The following is a 12101-nucleotide window of genomic DNA, read 5'->3' on the forward strand; positions in this document are numbered from 1 at the left end:
CAAATCTTTTTGTTTTGAGTTTTGACTTCTAAGTTCTAACTCAAGTGAAATTGTGAAAGTAATTCCCTAATCTTCTTCTGAATTCTGACTCTAGGATTGTTATTCTTCATGATTTCTTCTTTTGGATTGTGCTTTGCTTTTTCTATTTTCTGATTTTGATTTGGTGATGATCTAGTTTTTATTTCAAGTTTTTCAACGCATATTTTGATTTGATGACTCAAGTTTTTTTGGTTTATGCTTTTGCTTCTGCCTAGTTCTACGACTTGCTCATTACATGATTTGCTTGCAACTTTGCTATTCTTTGATAGGGTTTATTGTATGTTGAATTGAAATTTGAAAATGGCAAGTAGCAGTTGTGGTATTAGTGATTCTCCTCAACCTTCTCAAACTCAAAAGAGTAGAAGAAAAAATGAATCTGGTAGTAGGACTGACATTGGATGGGAGCATGCAATTGATGTGAATGGAGACTCAAAAATTACAAAATGTAAATATTATAGTGGTACATTTTCTGAAGAAGTTTATCACTTAAAGTATCATTTAGCTGAAACTAGAAGAGCTGTAAGGGCTTGTCCTAGTGTGTAAGATGATGTGAAAAAAGCAATGTTATAAATATAGCTAATCTAGAAGAAGTATCAATGAAAAAGAAAAGAAAGTTTTCTGATTCTGAATGTGGGATTGAGATGGATGTGCAAATGCAACAGCAACAACAATCCACAAATAAAAAATTGAAGAATATAATTACTAAATTTATGCCAATGACTGCTTCAGGAAGTAAGACTCAAGCAACCATAAATCAGACGCTTAAGAAAGATTTGAGGGAGGAAGCTTGTCAATAGATTGCTAGGTTCTTTTACACTAGTGCAAACCCATTTAATTGTGTGAAAAATTTTGAGTTTGGAAAGATGCTTGAGTTGGTTGGTAGACATGGGCTAGGATTGAAACCACCTTCATATCATGAAATTAGAGAAAAATATTTGAAAAAAAGAGGTTATTCACATAATGGATATGCTTGAGGAATTCAAAGAGGAGTGGAAGAGGACAAGATGCTCAATTGTGTCTGATGGTTAGACTGACAAAAAGAGGCGATCCATTTGTAACTTCCTTATGAACAGCCCTAAAGGTACTATTTTCATATACTTTATTGATACATCTAGCATATCTAAGACTGCTGAAAAAGTATTTGAGATATTGGACTGCATTATGGGAAAGGTTGGAGAGGACAATATTGTTCAAGTAATCACAGATAATGTAGCAAATTATACAAATGCTAGGGAGATATTAATGGAAAAAGGAAAAAAATTATATTGCGCTTCTTGTGCTGTGCATTGTGTTGATTTGATTCTTGAAGATTTTAAAAAAAAATTAAGGTGCATCGTCAAACCATAGCTAAAGGGAGAAAGATTACTACATTTATTTATTCAAGAACCATATTTATCACTTGATTGAAGGACTTCACAAAGGGAAGAGATTTGATTAGGCTAGTTGTTACTAGATTTGCTACTGCAAATTTGACATTGGGGTATCTCAATGAGCAAAAGGCTGCATTAATGAATATGTTTAGTTCATCAAGATAGAAGGCTAGTAGGTTTGCTTCCTTACAAGAAGAAAAGAAGGTTCAACACACTGTTATAGATAGTGGCTTTTGGAAGAATATTACAACTTATTTGAAGGCTACATTTCCTCTTGTAAAGGTGCTAAAGATGGTAGATTCAGATGAAGAACTAGCTATGGGATTTATTTATGATGCCATGGAGCAAGCAAGACGGAAGATACAACAGAACTTTGATAATAAGAGTAAGAGGTAATCTTTCTAGAACCTACTTGAGACTTTTTTTTAAAAAAAAAATAAGAACCTACATGATTTATTTTATATTTGGTTGTGTTTACAGTTATGAGCCAATTTTGAAAATTATTGATGAAAGGTGGGCACTTCAACTTCATAGGCCATTGCATGTTGTTGCATATCATCTAAATCCTCTGCTTCATTACAATCCAGACTTTAAAGCTTTTGATCCAGAGATAAAAGTTGGTCTTTACCAATGTATTATAAGAATGGTTTCGAATGCAAATGAAAGACTGAAAATAGATGTTTAGCTTGATTCATTTAGAAATGCTACAGGTTTGTTTAGTGATGAAATGGCAAAGGCGGCAAGGGGTAAAAAGACTCCAGCTAGTTGGTGGGCTTCCTATGGAGATCATTGTCCAAAGCTCCAAAATTTTGTTATTCGAGTGTTAAGCTTAACTTGTAGCTCTTCAGGTTGTGAGCAGAATTGAAGTTCATTTGAGATGGTACTTAAGTCTTTATTGATAGTTAGAACTTAAATTTTCTTTCCATGTGAGTTGTTATTAAGACTACTCTTACTACATTCTATTTTATGTCTAGGTTCACACAAAAAAAAGAAACTGCTTGCATCAACAGAAAATGAATGACTTAGTTTTTGTGTTGTATAATTTGAAACTTTGAGAAAGGCAACTGAAAGGGGATGAGAACAATGCCCAGTATTGCCTTGATGATTTATCCTCCGATGATGAATGGATAAGAGAGAAAGAAGATCCTGCTCTTCCAACAAATATGCAATTGCTTAATGTTCTTGACAAAGAAGCTAGAAAAGAAGCGGAAAGGATTATTAAAGGAAAGAGAGAATGTGAAACTTCAAATGCAAATACTGGAGCTAAACCAATTCATGATGACTTAGAGATAACAGATGATTTTGTTTAGTTGGATGATGAAGATGAAGAAAATCAAGGAGGGGAAGAAGAAATCATGGAGAATATTTCTCCTAGTCCTAATGATGATGATGTGGGTGAAAAGGACTTGGAGGATGAAAGTGAAGATGATAAAGGACATGAAGTGGCGCTTGATGATTTATTTTAGTCCTTGCTATAAGAAACCTTATCAGTTTATCTTTTTATTATTGTAAACCTTATGAGATTTGGTATTTTTGCTATTGTTGAATTTTGAAGATGCTACTATGCTAACATTAAAAATATTCTTTTTGCATGATTTGTGATTATATTAAGTTATAAAATTTGTGATTTTAGTACTCAAAAATGAGTTAGAATATTTATATATCAGTACTTATTTATACAGATATTATTTTTAAATGATATTCTTTATAGTATGTAACATCTGTGCTTTTACGCTTCACTTTTACTAGACCCTCGAGCACATTTTAGTGGGATCTCGCTTTTGACAACCTTGCTCAAATGGTTTTCAAAAGGTAAGCTAATAATATTTTTTAGCATTATAGCTGCTCTCTGGCAACTGGTGCAGCTTTAGTGGTTGTCAAGAAAGCAACACAATGAGCTTCTCTGATCATTATGACATTCATGTTGGATGATCGGTTCTTTGTGCAAAAGGTTTAATTCTTCATCTCATGGATTCACTACTTATCTTTTAACTACCCTACTGAACAAATTACTTCTTGAGATTCAATATAGCTTCTCTAGTCTTAGCCATTCTAAATATAGGCCCTAAAACTAGACTTTTATTAAAGGACTTCGATTGCATAATGGAGGAATGGAAGTAGATGGCCCTTTTAAAGTTCTAAAGTACATCAATGACAAAGTTTACAAAGTTAAATTTCTTGAAGATTATGGTGTGCCTGCCACTTCCAACGTAGGTGATCTCTCTCCCTCTCATGAAGATTAAGGAGATCCAGGCTTGATACTGAGTCTTCTTCAACTAGAAGAGTGTAAGGCTAGAGGATTAACCTGTTGGGCACGTGGGTTTGGGTCCCCCATTGGGCACTACCCACATTAGACACTAATTATTAATTTAGAAAATTTAATGTTAGTAGACTTTAGGTAGTTTTGATGTTAGCAAACTTTCCTTATAGGAAATTTTGATAATATTAGAAAATTTAATAGTTAGAGTTGCTAAAGTTATCATAAGATTAGGCATCCCACACTGGAAAGGAGAAAAAAATGGTTACCATAGGGCTCATGAATACAATATATCCTACATCAAAAGTCTAAGAAATGGGTTCCCCTTTTGTTGCTTACAAATACCTCCTTGGATCTCCTACCATAATCATCCTCAAGTTTGTTGGGTAAAGATAATTTTATTCTAAGAATTAGTCTTCTCTTGTTTTCTTTTTGTTCCATCCTCACTCCCTTTGGTGGATTCCTAGGGTTTGTGATTGAGTATGTTAGTGCTATATCTCTAAAGTGGCCATACAAAGTGGTGAATTGGCCTTGGAAGTCAGAGACATGTGCCATGTGCCCTAAGAATCGTCCATACCTATTCATTGGAAGCTAATTCATATGCAAGCTCACCACTACCACCTTTTAGGCTCTGACATCTCATATCGTATGTATTGTAGTGGAGTTTCCTTCTTGCCACAATTAGTTTCGTTAGCATCCTATTTATTATCTTGACTTTAAAGAGGAGTCCACATCTCTCAGAATCACACTCTCATTGTCTCTATCTTACAACCATTACCACCCGTTGCTCTTACATCTTTTTTGAGCTAAACTAAGCCCAGCTCTAACTAGCTCGAAATTTTGTGGAGCTGATGAGCCCGAGTTGGCTCAGCTCACTTTTTTGCCTTTTTCTTTTTTGCCTTTTTTGGACAAAACAGAAGTCACAAACTAAAAGAAGACCTAGCCGCTTAAGCTGTACTCATCTACATGCCTAAATATAGTTCCAAAAGAAAATGGTGCTGAGTAGTTTCAGAATGTTGACCACAATGGCAGCAGCCTCTAGAGCCGAACAATTGAATTTGTAGAAACCATATATCCTAGTGAGAATGAGAGCTTAAAAGAAAATGCTTAAGCAATAATATATGAAGATGTGTAGTGTTATCGCGGTTCATTTTAACACAAATAATGTCTATTATCTGCATACATTTTCAAGATAAGTTGTTGTTCTTATTTGTTTGACAATATTCACTTTTTGCCATTTTCCCATCAAAAGATTTTGTAACATCCAAAAACTATTATTTTTATTAAATAAACAATGATTTGAAAAATAATGCAACATTATAATGTTGTCCATTACTTTATGTTATTGTCACTATAACAACCATTATATCTATCATTATTTAATTTTGAAAGAATTAACATCATCCAACATGGGATAAATAACTACCACTATAATGTTGGTTTCTGGGGCTTGTTGTAGCAGAAAGTCTGTTAACTGTTATTACAAGGGAGCCATATATGAAAATTAGCAGAAAGTCTGTTAATTGATCTTTTCATAGATAGGTAAGGAGTAAGACAAGAGATGAGTCAATAAAAAATTTGAGCAGGAACTCATGAAGTCTCCTTCCTTGCTCCATTGCCGAACTCTATTCTTAGAGCCTGTGAAGGAAGAATGTCTGTAATTTTTAAAAAGATCTCAACGAGGGTTAGTTGAGCAGCATGAGCATCTAGTCGAGACACTCGCTCTTAGCGACCAATGACACCGTGCAACCCACACAATTGCCACTCAAGATGCCTTGAGAGTCGTGCTGCACAGACTCGCGATTCGTGCTGCCTTGTCGTGCTGTGGTGAGGCACAGCAGGGGAAGGAGGCATTGGGATTAGAGATTTCAAGTTTAAGATAGGGATGTAATTTTGTCAAATTTTAAAGGTATTTATGAGATTATATATATATATATATTGTTAATTTCAATAATCAGGCCTGGACCAGCCTCCCAAGCCCGGCATGTTTGAAGGACAGGCTCACATTTTTAGCTTGGTCCGATCCACCGAGCGTAGAAACCAGACCTCGACCCATCCAAAATGTGCTAGCTTCAAGTGGGCTACTGAGTTTCGTAGCAGGTTTGATTCGATGATATCTGACTTGGCAAAATTTTTTGTGCACTTTAGGCAGTGTAAAAAATCTAATGTGAAGTGCACCGTCTCATTTGATTAGTCCATGTAGTTATCACTTTTTAATGTATATTTAATATCTGCAGATCAATTTTTTCGTTTAAAATTTTTATATGATAAAAATATTCTTGTTTTTTGAAAAAAGTATGACATTCTACGTCCATAATATCATATGATGTCATAATTTTTTCTAAAGAACAAAAGCATTTTCGGCATTTAAAATTTTTAAATGAAAAAACCAACCTATAGGCATTAATTGCGTGTTGAAAAGTGATTAGATAAAAATGCCCCTCTAATATTTTGATATCTTAGGCCATATTATAACATCCTAAGCTATATTATGCTACAAGATGTCATAATTTTTTTCAGAAGGCAGTGATATTTTAATCATACAAAATTTTTAAACGAAAAAACTGATTAGCATGTATTAAATGTGCATTAAAAAGTGATGACTACATGGATCAATCGGACGAGACAATATATTCTACGTCAGATTTTCTACGCCTCCTGCAGTGCATAAAGAATTTCTCATCCAACCTGATGCAGTCCTTCGTAAAAAACAGCAGTGGCCGAGATACAAATAGGAACCCTTGATTTTCATTTCATATTATCACAATAACAAGGAGCCTACCACTCATCTTACATACATATCTCATTTCTCAAGCGAAGAGGCCTCATTATCTTTAAGAAACCAGCATACAAATGATAAACAAAATAGAAGATAATCTTGAATTCCAGCATAATCTTGAAAATAGAAGATAAACAAAAGAATAGGTGACATTGAATGTTTATCCCATCCAAGTCTGCCAATATTGGAGACAAGCGAAGCTTCAGAACTAAAGGCTACAAGTAATAGATATAGTTTAATTTATAACTCATTTCGTCGACGGTGGGCAGACTCCTCCCTTGGCTGATCCGCTGGTGCAACCAGAAGGACCGGATTGCTGCAGGGATTGAAACGTGAATCCAACTCTTGCCAGGTGCTGCTCCGCCCCGAGAAGCCTCGCTGCTGTGACCGGTTGGGAACACAGAAGGCAGAAGACGGAGAGAATGGTCAGCAGAACCAAGAGGTTTCTCTTGATAGAAGCCATGGACATCAATTCTTAATATGAAGCCGAGCTTTTTCCCTATTAATTTCTTCCTTTCTACTTTGTAACTCAGAGGTGGCAACTAGCTAGTTATCGGATTGGGTTGGTTGATGGAAGGAAGAGCGGCAAAGGCAAAGGGTGGTATATGTATGTTTCCTTTACGTGCGTTTCGGGAGGAGATTTGAATGAAAGAAAGACTCGAGGGATGTTGATTCAAAGTTCAAACTGATTAGCGCGGTAAGCAAGCAGGACTTTGAATTCAAGTCGTTATACCGTTTGTTAGGCATGCTTGAATGGAGTTTTTAGGAAGTGGCAGAAGGTGTTCACAGCCCGTGAGAATGTTTGAGCGGTTTGGTCGTTGGCAAAAGCTACTGCATCTTCTTCGATATTTCTCGAGACCGTTCATCAAGTAAACGTATATGAAAACGATTACTCAGAGAGTTGTGAATAGCTGAGACGTATATTTATTTAATATATTTTAACTTTGCTTTTAGAGAAAGATGGAGAAAGTACAGAAGTACTTCAACATTCCTAGTCAACCTTCTTCAACATTCCTAGTCTGCCACGAGTTGCAGCTGATCTTGCAGAATCACGTTGCTCCAAAACTTTTCGTTTGGACGATTCTGACCCACCTTTTCATGAATCTTATAAATTTTTAAAATAGCATTTCAAGTTTTCATAATGTCTAAAATGTTCCTCCAGTTTTCACGGTTTACATGTATATATTAAAATTTTAAAAATTTTACACTCTCCCCGGCTACTATATCTATAGCTGCTTATGGGTGAAATCCTTCGGTATTAACCATTGCATCTACTTCTCAACACTCAATATTAATGCCAATAAATTTTCTGTGACCATATCTTACATCGAAAAAAATGAAAGAAAGACTCAAGGGATGTTGATTCTAAATTCAAACTAATTAGCGTGGTAAGCAAGCAGGACTTTGAATTCAAGTCGTTCTACCATTTGTTAGGCATGCTTGAAAGGGAATTACTAGGAAGGGGCAGCAGGTGGAGTTTACGGTCCCCTGGAATACGCATGTCGTTTGGTTGTCGGCAAAAGCTGTTGCACCTTCTTCGCTATTTCTCGAGATAGTTCATCGAATAAGTATATGAAAACTTTTACCAGAAAAATAAGTTTGTGAAAACAGTTACTCGGATAGTTGTGAATAGCCGAGACTCTTACCAAAAAAAAAAAAAAAAAAAAGCCCGAGACGCCTATGCATTATTTAGTATATCTTAATTTTGCATATAAAGGAAGAGGGAGAAAGTACAAAAATATTTTTAAAAAAATTATGAAGTACAAACGTTACCGAATAGTCCTCATGCGGTGCTCAACATCTTAGTCAACCCCTTTTTTTCTTTTTTTAACATTCCGTGACAACTTGGAGTTGCAGTTGATCTCTAGGAATGTTCCTCCAAACCGTTTTCTTTCACCTTTTTAAGTTTGGACGGTTCAGGGAGAGCGGTCCTCTGGTACCATGATACCGTGTAGTACGGTGCATCGCATGTGCCATCTATTGGACAATGAACGGCTATACATGATCGTACATATGAGCATATGCAGTCGCATGTATTATTCATTGTGCGATAGATGGTATGTATAGTGCACCGCACATCTATTGCATGCAGTGTACCACATGGTATGGTGCATTGTAGAGGATCCATACGATGATTTTCGTACATCTTTCATTTTTAAAAATTTTTTAAATAATATTTTAAAATTTTAAAATATTCTAAAATGGTCCTCCAACTTGTCAACCAGTCAATATGGCATGCATGCTATCATAAAGATTAAATCACCATCTCCCTTGATAGAAAAACTGTCCTTATTCTCCAAGATTTTCTTTCTCTACTTCTCCCCTCCTTCTCATAGCCCACAATTAAATCATCGTTCACGACCTCCACATCAATAGCTTCCTTCTAAGGCTTTTCCCTGATCAAGGCTCCTATGCTGAATGGAGTTACAAGACAATAAAATAAAGTCCAATAACCAGAATAGCATGACATAAAAGGTTTGTACATCAAATATTATTAGGATAAATTATAGCGACATGGCTTCAACTTTTATCAATTTGCACTAACACATCAAAAGTTTTAATTTTTTTCAAGTAGATCCTAAAACTTTAATTTTTATTACAATTTGCCCAAACCATCTAGCAAAAGTCTAACACTATTAATGGTAACCGTCAAATTACTTATCTCTTATTTAAAAAAAAATTACCCACAAATTATAGAGACACCAACTTTTCACGATTTGCATGTAGGCTCCAAAACTTCAACCATGTTGTACTTGGGCCCTCCTCTGACTACTATATCTATATATGCTAATGAGGTGAAACCCTTCATATGAACTATCACATCTACTTCTCTGTGCTCTATTTTAGAGTCAACAAACCTTCTATGATCATATTCAAGGGATTTACAAGACATCTTGCTTAGAAAAAAAGTTAAAAACATCTTTTTTGTCACACCCCTGACTCGAGATCGTGAGTCTAGGGGTCATCGCAACTATCGCGTACCTGTGGAGAACTTTTCCCACAAGCATGCAAGACATCTTATCATAGTACCATAAAGCAATAACGAAATAAAATTTAACTAATTTTATGTTCAACTTTATTTTCAAAAAATTAAATTAAATTTCTTACAAAATAAAATTTCATGATCTTGAATCAAATTTTAATAAATTATAATCTAAAATAAAATATCAAAGTCTGCTTCTAATTTACTCTCCCATATCGAATCCTTGAGTCAAGCTAGATTTCTAAATTTATAAAAGTAGTAAAATATAGAGTAATGAGATAGACAATCCAGTAAATAATGATTACCTTGACTAGATAACTCATGTGATAATATAAATTTTAATTATCAAAATATAGTTTATTATTGTTCAGTGCATAAATATAATCAAATTTATTTTCAAAATATAAATTTAATAATGCAAATATCTCTCAAATATTCATATACATAATCATATATCTGATTTCAAAATTAATCATATTTAAAAATTTGATTCAAAATAAATTGCACTTAACTCATCAGCTTTTAAACTATAACCACACTTATATCCTGTGGTTGGATTAGAATACCACACTTATACTCTATGATCAGACCAGAATAACACACTTATATCCTATGGTGGGGTTGAAATACCACACTTATATCTTATGGCTGAGTCGGAATACTACAATTATATCATGTGGTGAGCCGAAAAGTATAGAATCATGAGCTTAGAGTGATAATGCACAACCCCCAATTGATAAGGTTCAGAACATAGCCCGACTGAAAATCCAAAACCGATTCATATCAAATTTTTTTTTATAGACTAACACATATTTCATAATCAAATCAAAATATGCACATATGATTCAAATCGGTAAACAGTTACAACAAATTCATATAAATTTTCAATCAAAATATATTTTTATGAGATTGATAAATCATATATAAATCCATAATAATTTATTTGATATTCAAAATAATATTATATAAATAAAAAATCTAGAGAAGATAGATTAGTACTTATCTTATGAATGAAATCAACTAATCTGTCTCGCTAGTTTTGAGAGCCTCTCTCAAGATCCATCACCACAATATAAGAAGTCTATACATCTTATTGCGTAAATAAACACTTCCTTGGGTCCGGGGTTTCAAATTTCCATCTTTGTTTTGTTTAACTATTGGAATAGATTGACTCTCAACTCTCTATGGACACTCGGCTATTTCGTGACCTATTTTTTCATAGCTAAAGCAAGCACCGATAAGCCAATGGCATTCACTATCTACATGAGCTTTACCACATCTAGAATATCTAGCACCATTAGATGATCCAGAGTTGTCACTTGCTGATCTCTTATTCGAATGCCCGATATTTTTATTACTCTATCCTTGAGAATCATTCAGTCTATTTCTTTTCTTTTGATTTCTTTTTTTTCTGCATGTTCTTCATTGACTTTTTTTTAATTATTAATGCTTTATTCACCATATCTGCATAAACAATTAATTCATATGGTACTACTTGTTTTCTAATTTTCATCCTTTCATCTCAAATTTATGTACTCGATCACGCTCATCCTTAACAACCTAGGAACAAACTTGGCAAGCTCCATAAACTTAGCTAGCTTCATATTCCGCAACCATCATAGTTTTTTTTTCAAATAAATAAATTTTTATTCTTTCTGAATCCTTATATATTAAGAAAAATATTGATAATAAAATACTCTTCGAAATCTCTCCCAAGTGAGTCACTCCTCTTCTTACTAATATTTGTGTTGCAATCTTTGATACCAATTGAATGCTTTATCTTGTAATAAATAAGCTGTATATCAAATCTTTTCATCATCACGTATGGCACTCTTGGACAAAGTATACCTTTTTCATTTTCATGATCCAATTATCAGCTTCTAAAGGTTCAATAGTCCCCTTGAAGGTTGGTGGAGTAACCTTTTTAAATTCTACGATATTGTTTTGCTGCACCGGTTGCTCTCCAAGACCATACAGTTGCGGTATATCTCAGTGTGTATGTTGCTGTTCAAGTAATTGTACTGTCTCAATATTACTCTAACTAGAGTTTGCATTAATCAAGCCATATCCAGTTTCTGATGTGCTATCGAAGTCCAAATAAGGTCAACGAATCCCTCCTGTTGGAGAGTGCCACTAATCGGTTGGGGAGTACCACCCTCCATTGGTTCAATGTTTCTCTAACAGCACCTCGAGCAACATTTTTATCCGACATGGAGCCATCTTAATAAGCTTTCCAAATTTTTTTCAAACCTAATATCCAAAAGTATTTAATAATGATTATTCTTTTGAAATAAACATCCTAAATCCTTATAGGATTGGCTATTGGATAATTAACAGTCATGATCCCTTCACCAGGATTTATCCAAGTCATTAGAAGGTCTTTCTAAGAATCCATAAAATCTTAGAATAGAGAGGCCATCTAGAGAAAGGTACTTTTAGATAGAGAAACTTTTAGAGAGAGAAAGTGATATTTTTTAGAGAGAAAATAGAGAGAAACTAAAGAGAAAGAGGAGAGAGAAATGGTTCCAAGGAGAGAGAGGGAAGAGGGAAGAGAAAGAAATTCTTTCTCTCTCTCCTCTTTTCCCCCTTTTTTCCTTTTTCTTTTCCTCTCTTTTTTTTCTCCTTCTTCTTCTTTCTTCCTGTGGCCTCTTTGGCAAAATAGGAGACTGTGTG

Source organism: Elaeis guineensis, chromosome 3 (assembly GCF_000442705.2).
Source record: "Elaeis guineensis isolate ETL-2024a chromosome 3, EG11, whole genome shotgun sequence".
NCBI lineage: Eukaryota > Viridiplantae > Streptophyta > Magnoliopsida > Arecales > Arecaceae > Elaeis > Elaeis guineensis.